The sequence below is a fragment of the Stegostoma tigrinum genome, chromosome 43 (genome assembly GCF_030684315.1).
Source record: "Stegostoma tigrinum isolate sSteTig4 chromosome 43, sSteTig4.hap1, whole genome shotgun sequence".
NCBI lineage: Eukaryota > Metazoa > Chordata > Chondrichthyes > Orectolobiformes > Stegostomatidae > Stegostoma > Stegostoma tigrinum.
This window is the reverse complement of record NC_081396.1, coordinates 1,532,239-1,550,126: the sequence shown is the minus strand read 5'-3', so window position 1 is coordinate 1,550,126 and position 17,888 is coordinate 1,532,239. Positions and strand designations below refer to the sequence as shown.

The 17,888-nt window shown below is 42.8% G+C and overlaps 1 protein-coding gene and 1 pseudogene across 1 annotated transcript in view; one reads left to right on the top strand and one right to left on the bottom strand.

Annotated features, from left to right (window-relative positions):
* The window catches only part of LOC125449089 (T cell receptor alpha chain MC.7.G5), a 758,994-nt gene that overhangs the window by 50,829 nt on the left and 690,277 nt on the right, over positions 1-17,888 (top strand). The gene's annotated exons all lie outside the window — the stretch shown is intronic.
* LOC132206760 (uncharacterized) lies at positions 12,308-16,354 on the bottom strand (annotated as a pseudogene).

Sequence of the window (17,888 nt, the reverse complement as noted above, 5' to 3'; positions counted from 1 at the left end):
AAACGGTCCACCTGGCAAGGGTGTTTTCCCTGGTGAGCATCTCTCATTCCCTGACACACATTGTTTTGCTGGCGTGTGAGACATGATGTTACATGAGACTGGGCTGCCTCAGTCAGTCTGGGGTGCCACCAGGTACGGAGCATAATACCAAACATTCCCTCCTTGCCAAGGTGGGTGTCAGAATACAGACTGTCAACAATAATAGGTAACAAAGTATCAGGGGCACACATTTGGCCGACTGGGGTCACCCAAAGGCCTGAGGACTCTGAATGCAAGCATCCATGCGCCTTCCAAATATTTCTTTCCTAAAGCAATGGCCTACCCCTGTAAGTGCTGAACAGTGACGACATTTGGAATCTCCATCTTGTCTGAAGGTGTGTGATTTACCGCTTGTTTGTTCATAAAGGGTATAATTTTTTAAAAATGGTCAGCAGCAGCCTGGCTAGTAGCCAGATCAGTCCGAGCGTTGCCGCAAGTAACTATAGAATCAACAGTGGCATGGGCAGCGCATTTGATAGTAGCCAATTGCTTAGGGAGGAGGATTGCCTTGAGAAGGTTTTTAACAAACAGGGAGCTCTGGATTGGCATACATAAGGACGTTAACAATCCTGAGAAGGGAGTGGGGCATCAGTAAGGTCCGGGCGGGAGAGTTTCGAAATTGCTTCCTGAGAGGGCAGCCATGTGGTGGGTGGCTCAGAAATGTGACTGGGTTAATAGTGGAACAGGAAGAGATAAGGAATAAATCGCAGAGAGAATTTGGGAACAAGGGGATAATCCCTGAACTACAGTGTCCAGGCGAGTGGAGTAGCAGGCACCCGGTCATTATAATTCAAGTTTAAAGAGCCTACTGTAAACCTGAAAGCTTCAGTAGGACGTATGTGTGTGTGTGTGTAAGTGATAAAGTAGACTGTGAAAGTTATGTCCTTGATATCTGAAGAATGGCAGTGCAAACACAAGGGGAAGAAACAGCAATGTTTGGTTGAAACCACAATGAGATCAGCCATGATCTTAGTGAATGGAAGAGCACATGTGCAGGGCTTTTCAGTCTATTCTTGTTCTTAGTCCTATGTTCACTACTGAGGCATGGCAGGGCGGGAGGGGGTTGCAAGTGAAGGTCTGCAACACAATCACTGCCGTAAAAGAGCTGTACGGTGCAAAGGAAAGTAATCGATTTAACAACTGACAAATGTGACAAACCCAGTAGAAATGTTCCAGCCCGTAGTGGAGGTTCAGGGTTAGCTGGCTTTCAGCACGTGGCTTCATTGCAGCCCTGGTGCATGCACAAGCAGCAGACGAGAGTAGGATGACTGTCCACGTACAGACAGTAAACAGTGAACACTGGGATGGAGCAAGAGATTGAGTTCAGAATAGAAGCATTCTCTCACTTACCTTGTGGCCTTGTGGGAGCACCAAGGAGCGTAGACTGACTCATGGCAGCTATGACGCCAGTGGTAGTGAAGCAAATCCACATACTGGGTAGGATAGCTTCAATACCCACTGTGCATTTTCATTGCTATCAGTCAGGCGAAAAGGCAACAGGGTTAGCACACAGGAGGAATCTCTGCTCTGTCTCATGTCTCATTTGCACAGTGTCACTATATCCCATTTGCCAAACTGAACCAGAGAGGCAGTAATGGCACTAACATTGCAATGCTGTCCTGAACTTAGAGAGAGACAGAGAGGCAGGAGGGAGAAGAAAACTCTCGTTGGTTTAAAAAATTACCATGTGCGTGTACATCAACATCAGTCAACAACTAGTCAAGAATTATAGTGGAAATTGACCAAATTATATATGTTGAGAAAAAAACAAATTTATCACACAAAAATCAGAAATTCTTTAAAAAAGACTTAATTTTCAGGTTCAGCGACACATCCTCAGAGCTGGAATGAATGAATGGATGATAGGCCCTAGGACCCAGCGAAGCCACCGCTGTGGGAGAAGCCACAGCCGGTATTTTGAAGAGGTATCAATTACCTGGATAAGTGGTTGTGAACTTACCCCGATCCCCTACCCACTGGAGCCACACTGTGTGAGAAACCGCAGCTGACAGTTTCAAGAGATGTCAGTTACCTTGGTAAGTGGTCGTGAATTCCAAACCAATGGTGCGTGCCATTGATGGAAAGGTGCTCTCCTGCCTTAAAGCAAGGAGGGTGAGAATTTCACGGTGCTGGATATCTCGAATGGTTTCTGTTCTGGCCCGGTTCGGCAGGAGGATCAGTACAAATTCGCACTTACTTTTAAAGGACAACAGTACACGTGGAGTTGTCTGCCACAGTGTTTCCATAATAACCCCAGCATTTTCCACCGGTGTATGGCAGACTGTTCAAAAGATTTTAGTGAGCCACACATGCTTGTACAGTATGTGGACGACATCCTGTTGTTCACAGACAATAGTGAGGAACATGGCCCCCTAGTTAGTGAGTTGTTACGACTCCCGTCCAAGAGCGAGTTAAAGGTAAACCATAAGAAATCACAGATAAGGTTGAGGGAGGTCAAGTTCCCGGGACTGACCCTGAGGACTGGAGAGCGCAGCATAGATGCAGCACAGGCTGAAGAGGTCTTGGGGGGTGACTTGGTACATTTGAATAGTGTCCAGGGTATAATCTATTAAAATCTTCTGGGTTAGTCTTTCGATGAGGGGCCCTTGATATAATTAAACACACCTCTTGTGGCTTCCAAGTGTATAGACCTGCAATGTATTTTGAGCCCCTTGTGTTGGGTTCGGATGAGGGACTGTTCAATTAGGAAATTGTCGGTGATTTTTCATACAGGGGTCCTTCTTTAGGGGATGTCTATTCGAGGATCTCTTTCAAACTCTGTCCTCAGATTCACGCTCCTCTGCCTGTGAGTAGGGACTATCATATTCTTCGCTACTTGTAGAATCACTAGGAAACACTCAAAATACTAAACAGGTGCTAGATGGTCGAATGAACTGCACCCGGGACTCATGTTTCCCCAGGCTTCTCATGGGTTTTAAACGAATGCTGTCATCCCTCCTTCAGTTCACTAGTGGTCCATTCTGTATTCGGTTTTCTGTTTGCCTGTTGAGTTTGAGACCGAGTACGACAGGAGACAGCGTCTGTACAAGCCGCGGGTTTGTCAGGGGATTCTTGTGGGCTGATTACAGAAGGGCTTGGAGATTCTGTAGGCGGTTTGGTTTGGTCAACGGACGGTGGCAGTGACACATCTTTGGGCGATTGCTGGGACTGTTGCAGGGTTGGGGTGCCTGCAGATGTAGGCCAGCCAAGGACGTGTAGGGTAGTCGTGGAGGTATTGGTCCCGATGGGGCAGAGGGATGCCTTCCCCAGTCCTCCTCGTCTTGTTCATCTGTATCATTAATTTGGAACAACATCGGCATGCCAGATATGTCAGGAGGTGTCTCAGATTTTTTTGTTTTCCGTCAACGCGGCCTGCCACTCTCGTCTCCGTTATTTGTCTCGTTGTTCTCTCTCCTGCCTTCCTTGTTTAACTCTTTTTTCTTTCATTCATCTCATGATCCTTACACTGCACTTTTAAAACTTACCCCACGTTTTAGGTTTCCCCGCATTATCACAGCCACTGATCTCTTTCCTATGTGCATTATCCACCCAACTGGCCAGTTTTGATTTTTCAGTCAGCTCTTCAGCTCTCTTTCCCCAGAATGACGTTAACCCTCTCCAGTGCCTCTTCTGCTTTAGTAAATACATTTATACCCCACGTTCCACGCAATGCCTAATTCTCATTTCCCATTTTTTTTTGCTTAAGCATGCCGACAGACTCCTGTATTGTACTTCATTTGCAGGGTCATCCCAGCATAACAGACGTAAAGGGGTTCTGACACCTGACTTATCCAGCGCTTTCACTTTTTACTTGTTTCTATATACTACACCAGAGTCCTTCGTCTCAACACCCACTTAAGGGTCCTGACCTTCGCGTGGGGCATTTCCCCTCTTAACAATCGGTCTCAGGCAGGGTGATTGAAACAGACACTGTAACTATTCTGTACCTAGGTCTGAACACTTTCTGTACCTTCCCAATCTTATACTATCCCCTCCCTTTTCCCAAATGCCCGACTCAGGGACTCAACCCCAGTCACTGTGGGACTCTATCCTCCGGGAATTTTTTTTTCAGTTGCTTGTATCAGGGTCTTTAGCCCAGGCCACCGGGGGAATCGAACCTCCCGGATTTTTTTCTCTTTTCTCAATCATTTGAATCAGGGACTCAAACCCCGGCCATCGGGGGACACTATCCTCCTGGGCTTCATTTCCGAGTTCCACCGGAGGACTCAAACCTCCCGATTTCTTGACTAACCTGGGGACTCGAACCACCAGGCGTTAGGATTTAGCAGTGTTCAAGACCATGAGTCATCTCGGGGTTCCGTGAGTACAGAAGCATGCAGGGACGAGGGGTCGCACGGGTGGCAGGTTAGTGAGAGAGACCAAGGTGAATCGAACCTTGCGGGCCCATGCGTCTCACTCCTTCGACATTTGAACGGTCACTTATTCAGCCCTGCACATAAGACTGCTGTAGAAGTCGGATACCTGCTCGCAACGCCAAATGTCAGGTTTGTTTTCGGAGACCCTCACGGACTTGATGCAATAACACGATACTGACCTGTTTAGAAAAACACAAATCCTTTATTATCAAGCAAGTAGAAGCCGTGGAGAATCACTGTACTTAACCCAGCATAGAATGCAGAGTCTCGCAAGTAATTGTCCCCGAGCAGCAGACAGTCCCCACTTTTTATACTTTACAGAGTGCATAATACATAAAACGATTTTATATCTCACAATGACATGATACATAAAACAATTATTACAACAGACAAAGACAGGACACAAAACAATTAATACATCAAGAACATAAAAGACCAGGACATAGTATCGATCATTTGTGAAGTGGTAGTGAATGACAGTCGGCGATTTCAAGTTGTTAACGTGACAGAATGTAATTTCAAAATGCCAATGTGTCTGGCTGGAACAAAGTCAGTGCCCTGTCCCCTTTGTCAGAGACAGAAGTTACAGACTTCAGAAGTCTCACACCTTTACAAATGCTCCTTATTTAACCTTATTTGAGACAGTTTCAACATAGCCCTGTGCAGAAAGATAAAGATTTGCACAGGTTAACTCTAATTCTATTCAGACAGGAAGCTGAGAACAGTGTCTGCACACCGATGTGTAGGAAGATTCAGAGTTACAAAGCCTGACACCTAATTCCTATCTGGGCAGGAAACTTTAAGGCAGTGCCCGCATACCTGTGTGAAGGCACATAAAGGACATTAATTAATAGAAGTATAAGAAATCAATGGGATGTTATCCCAATAACATCTCACATGCACATTGAAGGAAATAAATTATTCCATTTTAGATACACTCTGCACAGTAATGACGTACAATGTTGACACTTGCAGCAAAATATTAGCTGCTAATTCTTTTTGATTTTGCCCGAATTATAATGAACTCAAAATGTATTCTTCACTATGGTGTTGGTTGCTTCCTCTGCTATTATTTCATCGGGTTATGGTTTTCCTCAAACATTAAGCGTGAATAGAGTCAAGAATATATTCTACCTCAGCCAGAGAGTGGTCAGTTTGCGCAATTCTGCGCCACAGAGAATTATTGCAGTTAAATTATCGAATGTTTTCCAAGGATCAGAAACTCTGAGGAGGACCTCTAACATTTGGAGGTATTTTTTTCCTGAATTTGTAGTTCAGCACAACAAATGAAAGTTTTGTGATTACCATGTGGCCGCGCGTTCGTATGTAAGTGTTTCCCCTTCAGTTAAAACAAATCAATAACAATTCAACATCTTATGAATTTGCTAAATACAATACCTAAGCTGATTCGCAAATTAGATTAGGCTAAGGGAGCGAAATAATTGTTCACCGAACAGTAACTGATTATTATTATTATGTAACGTCATTGTCCCTTCGGGGAGCCTAAGTTAGAATAAATAAGGGACAAATGAACATGGCTCAGACATAAAGCCTCCATCCTCTGGCATTCCTTCATTCTCTGAAAATAAGGATGCATGGTCCAGCAAATGGAATCTTCTTTGCCATTGTGTATCCCTTTCTTGCTGTTATTGGCGCACCTGGTAATTAATGGATTCCAATGAAATCTTTATTTTCTTCATATGTATTTGTTCTTCTCTTTCATATTGTTTCTAATATTTGGTGTTGTCCGAGAATAACAGCTCACAATATTAGATTGCGTTATGGTACGTTATGGCATTCTTTGCACTGGTATTTCAGAACTTTAAAAATCAGTACCTTGAAGTGCACTTCTGTAAAGCTGATATTTCTTAAGTAATAAAACGCTTGAATTTTAGACCATTCAATTTCTAACATGAGCTTCTGTCATAATGTATTGAGGTGCAATCTAATGTATTCAATGTGAGATGAAATAGTAACGTTGTTATGTTTCGTGATAATTCAGCACCATTGGCTTTTCATCTAGAATGACAAAAGAGATGCAGGAAGAAATGAGTGTTTTCAAAAGATTTAAAGTTAATTCTTACATTGTCTTCTTCAGAGGAGTTTTGCATGTTCGACTTTCAAGGTATTATCATCTGTTTATATCATCAGCGGATGCAATAGTTTCTGAAAAAAGGGAAGAATGGTTGCTTATCTGTAATTTTCACTGGTAAAGTGGGCATGCTTCACAGGAGTTTTAACCATCAAATTTGACAGTGGAAAAGGAAGTGGGGATGACCTTTAGAAGGGACAAGAGTCAGAATCTCGGAAGGATTGATTTTCACTGACGAGAACCTGGTCAATAAATGACCAATAATGCAACAGATTAACATCAGAGAAGCACAAGACACCACCTTTGAATAGAATCTTGACAGACTTGGTGATCTCTGATGATCGCAGAATTCAACAGTTCTGAGAGCATAGAGACTGCGACAGGACTTCAAAATTAGGAGATGAAATTGCTAAAATCGTGAAGCCTCCAGACAGAAAGGCAGTGAGGGTATGTGAATAAATTGGATTAGACTGACTAAAACTGTGGGCAGCAAATCCTTAGGATGGGTTTAAATTGAATTCTCAGTTACAGGAGCCATCTCAGTGGCCAGCAAGCGGCCTGAAATGATTCCTGTATGAACATATCTTTCATTCAATGGTGAATATTGAGCCATAAGCAATGAGTTTTGAAGTTAAAAAGAAGCCATTTTTGAGCATGGAAAATCAAAGAGGTGGACTCTTTCAGTTCCAGAATAGTGAAACAGATTATTTCGTCCCGCTCAGTGTCATATTTCACTTTCTTCACCTTTCACAGCAAACTTGTTGGCGATTGTAATCCTAGCTCGAGGACAATGTGGACTGTCTCGATGCATCACTTACTATCTGAAGGCAATAGCGGTGGCAGATTTCTTTGTCATCTTTACCGGGTGCGTATTAAACAGAATTGGCAGCATCTATTTTAGCTACAGTGTCCTATCTACCACCCCCGGCTGCAGCATCAATGCTGTGATGGTCTATGCAGCTCGGGATGGTTCTGTATGGCTGACAGTGGCCTTCACAATTGATCGGTTTATGTCCTTCTGCTGCCAGAGCATGAAGTCCATTTACTGCACTGAGAAAACTGCATCACTAGTCATCGGAATCATTTGTATTTTTATCTGCATTAAGAACATTCCATACTACTTTATCTACGAACCCTTATACATTCTGGATGGTGTGCCCTGGTTCTGTAACATCAAGCCCCATTTCCATACTGCGTCTGCCTGGCAATCATACTACTGGCTCGACCGTATCTTAAGCCCTTTTCTCCCTTTCCTCCTCATTCTGCTTCTCAACGTCCTGATTGTCAGGCACATCCTTGCAGCGAGCAGAGCACGAAAGAGGCTTCTGAGCACTGCAAATCGTGATGACATAGAGATGGCTAACCGTAAGAGGTCAATCGTCCTGCTGTTTGCCGTCACGCTCAGTTTCCTCCTCCTTTGGGCCACCTATATCGGACGTTTCCTTTACAGATTGGTTGCACGCGATGAGTACGTCAGCAGCCTGAACTTTGGAGCCCCACAGTACATCCTTCAAGAAACTACCAACATGTTCATGTTAATTAGTTCCTGCAACAACATCTTCATTTATGTGGTGTCGCAGAAAATGTTCAGAAAGGAACTGAAGAAGCTATTGACATGCCCCTTCCAAATACTCATCGCCTACATAAAACGATAGGCAGAGCAAAACAGAAAACTGTCCTACCAATATTTCCCGTGCAACTGTGTATGAAACACTGCCTGCTCCGAAATTTAATGTTTTAAAAATCTGTCTGTCGTTCAGGGCCGATACGTATCACTTATATCATATCATTACAACGAAATTACTATTTACTTGCTCAGCTGTGTGTTTTATAACCTAACACTACACATTTTCTGCTGCTCTTTGACAATCCGACTGCAAAATACATGAACATATTCTGCCACTTATCAGCTTTTTTCAATTCTGTTTTTCTTCTTTCCTACCCCCTTACCTTATTCCTTTCTTTCTTAAACACAATTTAGCCAAAATAGGTTGAAATGTTGTCTGTTTCTGAAAACAAAGGTTATAGCCTTGATCATATGAAGTGCATTTTGATTAATGCAGTCATACGATATGAACATCGCGAGCAGGAACGGAACCTCTTGCCTATCCCCAATCGCTCTCGAACAAGTTCATGTGAAATCCCTACTTCAAACGAACCTATTCTTCAGCGTGTAGGGTGGTCACAATGCTATATGAGAAAGGGTACCATCCATCTTGACTCAATGGCACTGCAGAAGAACTGATGTCATTCTAAGTCGCGATGGTATGTGGCTTGGAGGAGAATTTCAAGCTGCTAGATTCCCCTTGCATCGTCTCGTTTTCCCTGCGGGATTGTATTTTTCACTGCTTGCATTTTTTTGATGGAAGTCCCGATAGTTGCAACTGATGGAAGGTAGATACTGTTGCAACTGTTCTTCGGTGATTGATGGAGAAACAGTTGAAAGTTGAGGATGGTGTGCAAATCGACCAAGCTATTTGCCTTGGACTGTGTCAATCTTGATGAGTCTTGTCGCAACTGCTTTCATTCAAACACATGGGACATATTCAGTCATAATCCAATTTCGCACTTTTTGTGTGCTTGACAACACATTGGGTAAGGCATATTATGTACACACCCCAAAATGATAAAATTTTCACTTGCTGTTGTCAACGCAGATTTTATATTGCTTTTCCAATGTTGTTTCTGGTCAAAGTCGAGCTAGGATTACAATCGCCAACAAGTTTGCTGTGAAAGGTGAAGAAAGTGAAATATGACACTGAGCGGGACGAAATAATCTGTTTCACTATTCTGGAACTGAAAGAGTCCACCTCTTTGATTTTCCATGCTCAAAAATGGCTTCTTTTTAACTTCAAAACTCATTGCTTATGGCTCAATATTCACCATTGAATGAAAGATATGTTCATACAGGAATCATTTCAGGCCGCTTGCTGGCCACTGAGATGGCTCCTGTAACTGAGAATTCAATTTAAACCCATCCTAAGGATTTGCTGTCCACAGTTTTAGTCAGTCTAATCCAATTTATTCACATACCCTCACTGCCTTTCTGTCTGGAGGCTTCACGATTTTAGCAATTTCATCTCCTAATTTTGAAGTCCTGTCGCAGTCTCTATGCTCTCAGAACTGTTGAATTCTGCGATCATCAGAGATCACCAAGTCTGTCCAGATTCTATTCAAAGGTGGTGTCTTGTGCTTCTCTGATGTTAATCTGTTGCATTATTGGTCATTTATTGACCAGGTTCTTGTCAGTGAAAATCAATCCTTCCGAGATTCTGACTCTTGTCCCTTCTAAAGGTCATCCCCACTTCCTTTTCCACTGTCAAATTTGATGGTTAAAACTCCTGTGAAGCATGCCCACTTTACCAGTGAAAAAACTGTGAGTCATTCACAGTCATGCCATTACACGACAGGGTGTGATCAAAACATTCAGTCGAATTAACATTGGGCATTTCTTGCCACGTTTGCAGTCCAACTATTGCGAAACGTTGACTGTCATTGACCTTCGAAGATCTTTTTTGAGATGATGTTTCTTAATGTTGCAGCAGTGCCCAAGTCAAAAAAATCAGGCAGTGCTGGCATTGATATATTCAGCATTGATCAATTTAGAGTGTTAGATTTGTCAGAATGGAAGTGTTGCTATGATTCTAAAGTTAATGCTGACATCAATCCACAGTAATTATCTCCTTCACGCAACAGCAGTCACGTGATGGGATGGATAGTTTGCTCATTCTGCCTGCAGTAGTTTGTAGGTTTGTACAAGATTCATAAAGATATTACTTTCAATATTGATGATCAAGCAAGTCTTTTAATCAGCAAAAATGTTGAACACAGAGAACTATGCTGGAAACATTCGTTCAAACACTGTCAATGATAACAAAGAATAAAACTTGTTTCACACAAATCTCTGTCATGCAGACAAGGCATTGACAAATTCCAACATAAATATCCCTCTATACTGTATCATTACATACTGTCCAAGACAGTAAACAATCCAGAAGAAAACCCAGTGTTATTCTTAATTGTATCACTGATAATGGGAACTGCAGATGCTTTAGAATCCAAGATAACGAAGTGTGGAGCTGGATAAACACAGCAGGCCAAGCAGCATCTCAGGAGCACAAAAGCTGACGTTTCGGGCCTCGACTCTTCATCAGAGACGGGGATGGGGTGAGGGAAGTGGAATAAATAGGGAGAGAGCGGGAGGTGGACTGAAAATGGAGAGAAAAGAAGACAGGTAGAGAGGAGAGTATAGGTGGGGAGGTAGGGAGGGGATTATTCCTAATTGTTCAGGATTGCTTGCCACACAGTATCTGGAAAGAAATGTGCTTTCAACTTTCAAGGAAAAACAATTGTTATTTAATTCTCCCAAGTACACGTTAAGCGGCCTAATTTATAGTCTGTTATATGACAACGATTAAGCAATCAGACCACGAGGCTTTTTGTGAACTCGCATTTCCAATTTTTTTCCTCAATGTTTAAAGCCTCAAATCAGTTGTTCTGCCCTATATTTATTAACTGTTTCCAAATGTTCAATGCGGGATGCTCTCTCAAATTGAAAGATAAAAATGCATCAAGGCTGCGTAATGCAATTCCACATTCTGTTTTCATAAATATTGCGAGTTGAAATCACAACCTTTTACTTCAGAGTGAGATTTTTGCCGGATTTTGCTGAGGTCTGTGGGTGTCACTTGACAAGTGAAGATTACACGGTGATGGAGACTGTCGTTATGATTTTGGCGTGAGGACATTTAAGTTGAAATGCAGATGCAAATAGGGTGACGTTTGTTGATATACCAGTTGGTCTAGCAATGGAGGACCATCGTTCACAGCCTCTCAGCTCATTAAATAAGTTTCGACGTGCAGGCAAAACGTAGAGCTGTAATATCTTTCCATTTTAGAATACCCCTGTAAACTAGTGAAAACATGGTGACTCTACAGTTGGAGCCAAATGAATGTTTCAGATTGCTGAAGTGAAACTGCACTCAACTGTGTGGAACTGGTAGCATGAACATTTGCCACAATCCTCACCAGAACAGAAGGGAGAAAAATGAGTTGAAATCGATGCAGGGTAAGTATCAGTTGTTGGCTGCTGCTGAGGAAGAGAACATTGCTGTTGGAGTGAGTTTTGGCAACTCCTTGTTGAAAACCAGCAGTTAAATGGAGAACAATGAAGGCATACATTGTGAAAAAGTCAAGCAGAACTCCTGTCAGAGGAAAGAACAAAACGTTTTCACGGTAGGCATTCCTTGAACATACATGGCAGTCAATTCAACAAAATGTAGGAACAATTCCCTGCAGATACTGGGATCTGCACCGAAAACAACAGATTCTGGATCTCACAGAGGGACCAACAGCATCCATGGAGATCGAGCAATCAAACTTTTTTCGCCGATATGGATCTTCTGCAGGGCTGAAGTGAAGTGTGAAGAGAACATTTAACTTACCATTTGTAGGGGTGTGGGGTTAGTGGGTATAGAGTGCTGGTGGAGAAAAGATGCTAATAGTTCAGATTAAGTGATCAGAATTTGCGAAGAGCATAACAATGGTGTGTCTCCTGTCAGACTTGAAAGAACCATTATTGGGATTGGGGGAGAGGAGGGCATGATAACAAGCTAAAAGGAAAAGAAGAAATGGCAAACAAGTAAAAGGTGTTGAACTCAATATGGCCTACAAAATGTTCTACAGTGCGTAGTCTGAAGATGAGACGTTATCCTCTGGTTGATGCTGTGTCTCACGGCCACACGACGACATGCTGAGGACAAACATGTCGAGTTTCCAACAGGATAATTCAAATGACCGGCTACAGGAAGTTCTTGGTCGGGATCAACTGTTTCACACTTCGTATTTCAAATCCACCCAAGGTTACAAATATCTTCGGGGCATACAAGTTACCTTGGACTGCTATTCCCGCCAAATCCTGTGAACCATAATCACCGTCATTCACTGGCATATTTACACACTCGAACCCACTCTGCAGCAATCTTGGCTGACCATCTCTCAAAACTGCATAATTCCCCAGTTTCACCTCATCCTTCACGTCAGCTAAAACTGTCAGCTCATTTTTACAGACATTGAGAAGTGCAACTCGAACAACTTACGGACTGTAGTGTCAGTCCTGCGGACCTCTCCTTCTGAACTATACAGTAAATGGAAAAGCCCTGGGGAAAATTGGCGCACAGTGAGGTCTGGCTGTTCAGGTCTATTGTACCCTGAAGTTGGCGAGGCATTTCGATAGAGTGGAAAAGAAGGTATACGACATGCTTTCATTCATCGGATGCGGTATTGAGTACTAGAGTTGGCAGGTCATGTTACATTTATATCGGACTTTCGTCTGTCATCTAAGATTTATCTAGGCAGACACATAAATGGGTAGGGAGCAGAGGGATACACATCCTCTGGAAAATAGGCGACAACTTTAGATCTAGGATCTTGATCACCGTAGGTTTCGAGGACTGAAGGGCCTATTCCAGTGTTGGAATACTGTGTGCAGTTCTGGTTACCATATTATCAAAAGTTTGTGGATGCTGTGGAGAGGGTGCAGAGCAGGTTCACAGGATGTTGCCTGGTATGGAGGACACTAGTTGTGAAGAGGGTTTGAGCAGATTATGACGAATTACATTATAAGGGAAAAGGTTACCAGAGGAGGAACAGGGGAACCAGTTTGAGCTCCACAAAAGCATGAGATGTATAGACAGTGTGGATAGCAAGAAGCCATTTCCCAGAGTTGGAGACTCAGTTACTAGGGGTGACGATTTCAAGGTGAGAGGGGAAAAACTTAAGGGAGATATGCGTGGCAAGTTCTTTACACAGAAGCTGGTGGGTGCCTGGAACGCGTTGCCTGCTGATGAGGTAGAGACAGGCACAATGGCGGAGGGATACACATCCTTGGAAAATAGATGACAGCTTTAGATAGGCGATCTGGATCACTGTAGAATTGGAGACCTGAAGGGCCTATTCCTGTGCTGTAATTTTCGTTGTTCTCACTTTATTTTTGTTTCCAGCCAACTGCAAAGCCCTGAGATGCCATCACTTTTTTTTCTGAGATGCTGTGTCCACTCCTGCGAATCCTGCCTTGTGGTCACTGATGTTGCTGACCTTCCCATCTCTGATGCTGAATGTACAGTCGTCGGCAAATGACTCTACTTCATACCCTAATGCCCCAAACTTAATGAATTCAGGGCTCATCATAATTTAGAACATTTTTTCCCCACTGCCTCTGTTTCCATGCTTGCTTCTTCAGGCGGGAACATCGCCCTCGTTAAACTGACCACTTCACTTGACTCCAATATTCTACCTTCACCTGTACCTCTTCCCAGCCTCTTACGTACTGTCAATCACTTCATTGAAATCTAGCGTCATGCCCTGAGCCGTTTCAATTTCTCTGGTCCTCTCACCCACTCTAACCTGACCCCATCGAAACTTGCCACACTTTGCACACTTATTTGCAATCTAATTTTGTTCTCAAACCAGTCAACAAAAATGGTGCTGTTGTAGCAGGGCGTACTGATCCTTACTTTGTGAAGTCTACACACCTGCTCCTAAGCATGTCTTTCTATCACCCACTTGATGATGCCCGTACGTCGGGACATCAAGCTATTGTCGCCTGGACGATAATCGACGTCATTACCTCTGGATATCTCCCTCCCAACACACACTTCCTCCAAATTAGATTTGTTCCCACCTTGGACCAACCGATCCTGCCTTACTCCCAAACTCCAGTGGTAGGCCCATTCTATCAGACTGTTCCTGCCCCATTTTGCTCATTTCCTCCTACCTTGACTCCATCCTCCCTCCGCTGGTCAACATCTTCTTTTTGCGTATCTGTGATTCCTCGGATGTCGTCCAACATACTCAGTTTGCAGTTTACAGGTTCAAATGCATCCTGTCCACCACAGATGACCAATCCCTCAATAACTTCGTTCTCCACTATGATGGTCTGACAGCTCCCGATATTTTCATCCAACAGAGGCCTGAATTGTCAGCTTCCACGACAACTCTCATCTGCTGAACTGGTCCCGTTCGCTTACTGAGCAATTTCTTCTTTGATTTATCTCAATTCGGCCAATTCAAAGGAGTGTTTGTGGGCAAATACATGGGTTCCAGTTATCTGAGCTTCATTATGGGGTATCTGGAAAGATCCTTAATCCAGTCTGACAATGTCTCCGTGCCACAACTTATTTTTCTTTTTTTTTCGATATGTCGACGACTGCTTCAGTGTTGTTTGAAATTCATTCCAGAACGTTGAAAATGTTATTAATTTTGTTGCCCATTTCCAACCTCTGTAACTTTCAGATCATCAATTTGGGACGCATTCCTTCCTTTTCTTGATCTCTGTCTGTCTCCATTTCAGTGTATAAGCTGTCCACTACCAGCCACTACAAAGCTATTGACTCACATAACCCGCACCCCCCCCCCCGCCCACCCCCGCTCACTGCAGCTCAGCACATCCCATGCCTTGCAAGAACTGCATCACATCCTCCCAGTTCCTTCAAATTTGTCAAATCTTTTCAGGTGATGACAACTTACAAAACAACGCTGATGACACAGCTTCCTTCTTCCATGACCACGATTTCCTAACCATTGTGCTTCGTAAGGGTCTCAATTGTATCTGACCTATCACTTGAGCTTCCACATTTGGCCGTTCCCTTCAGACAAAACTGTATGATATGTTCCCCTTGTTCTCAATTTACAACCTACCATTAAAAATGGTAGATTAAAAAGAGAAGTAATTGAAGCTGAACTGCTTCAAGCCAGAGCTGATGATCTCTCATTTGAGTCTAGTGATTCAACTGGCCCATTTGTGACAGAATAACCAGGCGACAGAAAAATGGCTGTTACCTCCTTTTCTTCTCCAGGCCATTACGTCAGAGATCTCACCACATGCTCACACAGTATCGGATGGACCAAAGCCATTTGGACCTATGAACATTCTCCTCCACTCAGTTCGATTACATTGATCCACTCATGCCAAATTTCAGTACAAGACCCAGCTCCATTTTGTCCAGGATTATTCACCGATCCATCGACATTGGTCGAAAATAAAGTCAATGCAAGTGCAAGATCTCTTCGATGATTGCTGAATAAAAATTGAAATGAACATTATCTTGAATTCTGATCACTCGATAGTGTCAAACCCGATTTTGGTCATTGATAAACAGGAACTAAGTTTGTAGCAGTATTCGTGCCGCAATTAAATGCATTGCTCCCGATCATGAATGATTTGTACAATCGATATAAAGAGTGATTTCATATCGAACAGTAAACTACACAAATCGCAGTGGAGATATTTTGGAACTGTGCGTGCGCGCGTGCGTGTGTGTGTGTTTCTGTTAGTGTGGTAGTGTCGAGGGAGGTGAGCTGTTGAGATCGCCTTGGATTTTGTATACGGGCTGACTGAACCTTTGTATCAGTGTGGAGCTCAGTGCACAGTGACAGACAGCAGAGTCAGAGCGAGAAACAGTTGTTATTTGTAATGTAACTATCTTCTTTTCTTTGTCCAAAAAACAGAAAAGCCGTTGGATATTTCTTGAGACTCGTCTCCCTGTTTCTTGCTGAATCTCTTCAATAAATATCTCGGAGGTTCGCCTGGGTACTGGACGTACCAGAAGAGATTCGGAGCAGTATATGTTGTTTGGTAACTGCAGTTCAGGCTTATGTTATTTCCTTCCTGAACTGTTTGCTCAAGTGATTCCGGGGAATCTGAATCTTGGCTGCTCGTTCCTGCAACAAAAAATAATTAGGTTGTCGAAAATCTGAGTAAAACAGATGAAACATGCGCTAACAAATTATTTCCTGACTCACCGGGCGGCATGGCCGTTATTATTACAAAAACCCACAGGGAAATCATGACATCAAATCCGAAAAGCAACACCACGTTGCTTAAAATATATTTACTCTTGTCATTTTACATCATTGACTAAACTTGAACAGAATACTGCCTTCGCTTGATGAACAAATGAAGGGCTTGTTCCCTTGTTCAGACTGGTTTGTTTCACATACATGATATCAGCTGCAGACCACACAGTTATTCAGACAGAAGGCAGCTGACGCTCTCCAATCGTTCACATTGATGTCGTTATTTTCCACGCCCTCGTTATCATGCCTTAAAATTTTTGATTTAAGCTAATTTTCTTTCGAGCTTAACAGCATTCTCTTCAAATGCATAGATGATCTTCATTTGTCAGTTGAAAGTGGAAATAATTCAAAATTTACTTAATACTCATGATTTAGTCAACGCAAGCTGTGGAATTGGACAATTAATTGCCAATGTGCTGTGCGAAGAAATGATACATTGTCGTTCATCTCTCATTGAACGAGTTCCAGTAAATCTTTGGTTTCAATCAGTCCCTATTTCTTAAGTCAGACACTTTAGATTGTGGTGTCCCACAGCCCAAATTCACATTGGAAAGATTATGTTTGATCCATTGGCACGAAATTTGGAACTTCTATAAGTATAAACTGATTAGGGACAATTGGGCATTTTCCAAAGTCTGTGACGAGTAGGAACATGAATACACCAGTGAGCCATTCCATCTGGCGCGCTCATAACTGCTTTCATCATGTCTCCGCTCTCCTCTCCTCTCCACACAGTAACACTTTTTTCTCCCCTGTACATTAAAATTCTCTCTCACTCGGCAATGGATACATTTAATGGCCCATCCTCTCAGTGTTCCGAGAAAAAGTTAATGACAAAGTCAAATGATCCTTTTGGTCAAAATCGAAAAAAACTATTAAAACAACGTGGCAATTACTTTTTAGACTTGGTGCTGTAATCTCATATTCTCAACAAGTGAAGGCTTTGTGTTCGTGCTAACCATGGAAAGATCACTCAGGATGTTTCACGTTTCATACAAATTACTGCTCGTTATTCTATTTGTTTGCCAATGGGTCGGGAAATATTTCAGGTGGATCCAGGATTAAAGAGACGCCCAATGTCACATTTCCAATACTGACAAGTATTGACTCTAAAGTGCCACATCCATTCGGATCAGGATCCATGTTAACATTCATTGTCTGTACGTTTTGCCTGGCATCCAGTTCCTTACATTTTCTTGCTACCAACTTATGATTGTTGACCTGGATCAGATTTTTTTAAATGAGTGTCTAGGGGCTCTTATTCACTTAAGATCTCAGGACACTGTGATAACCAGCGCTGTCTATTGACTTATTTTTGTTTTCTTGGAAAGTCGACAACGTCTGCATCAAGGAGGGATGCCAGCTTAATCGATCACGGCCTGGGTAGCCTAATTTAATTTGTAACCGATCGAGATTATTGTTGTGAGCACTGGCAATTCCAGAACAGGCCATAGTTTTGAGCTACATCAGATGCCGAGAAGCGGCACGGCCATTTTTAATATTTACCTTCACTGATTTGACTTATG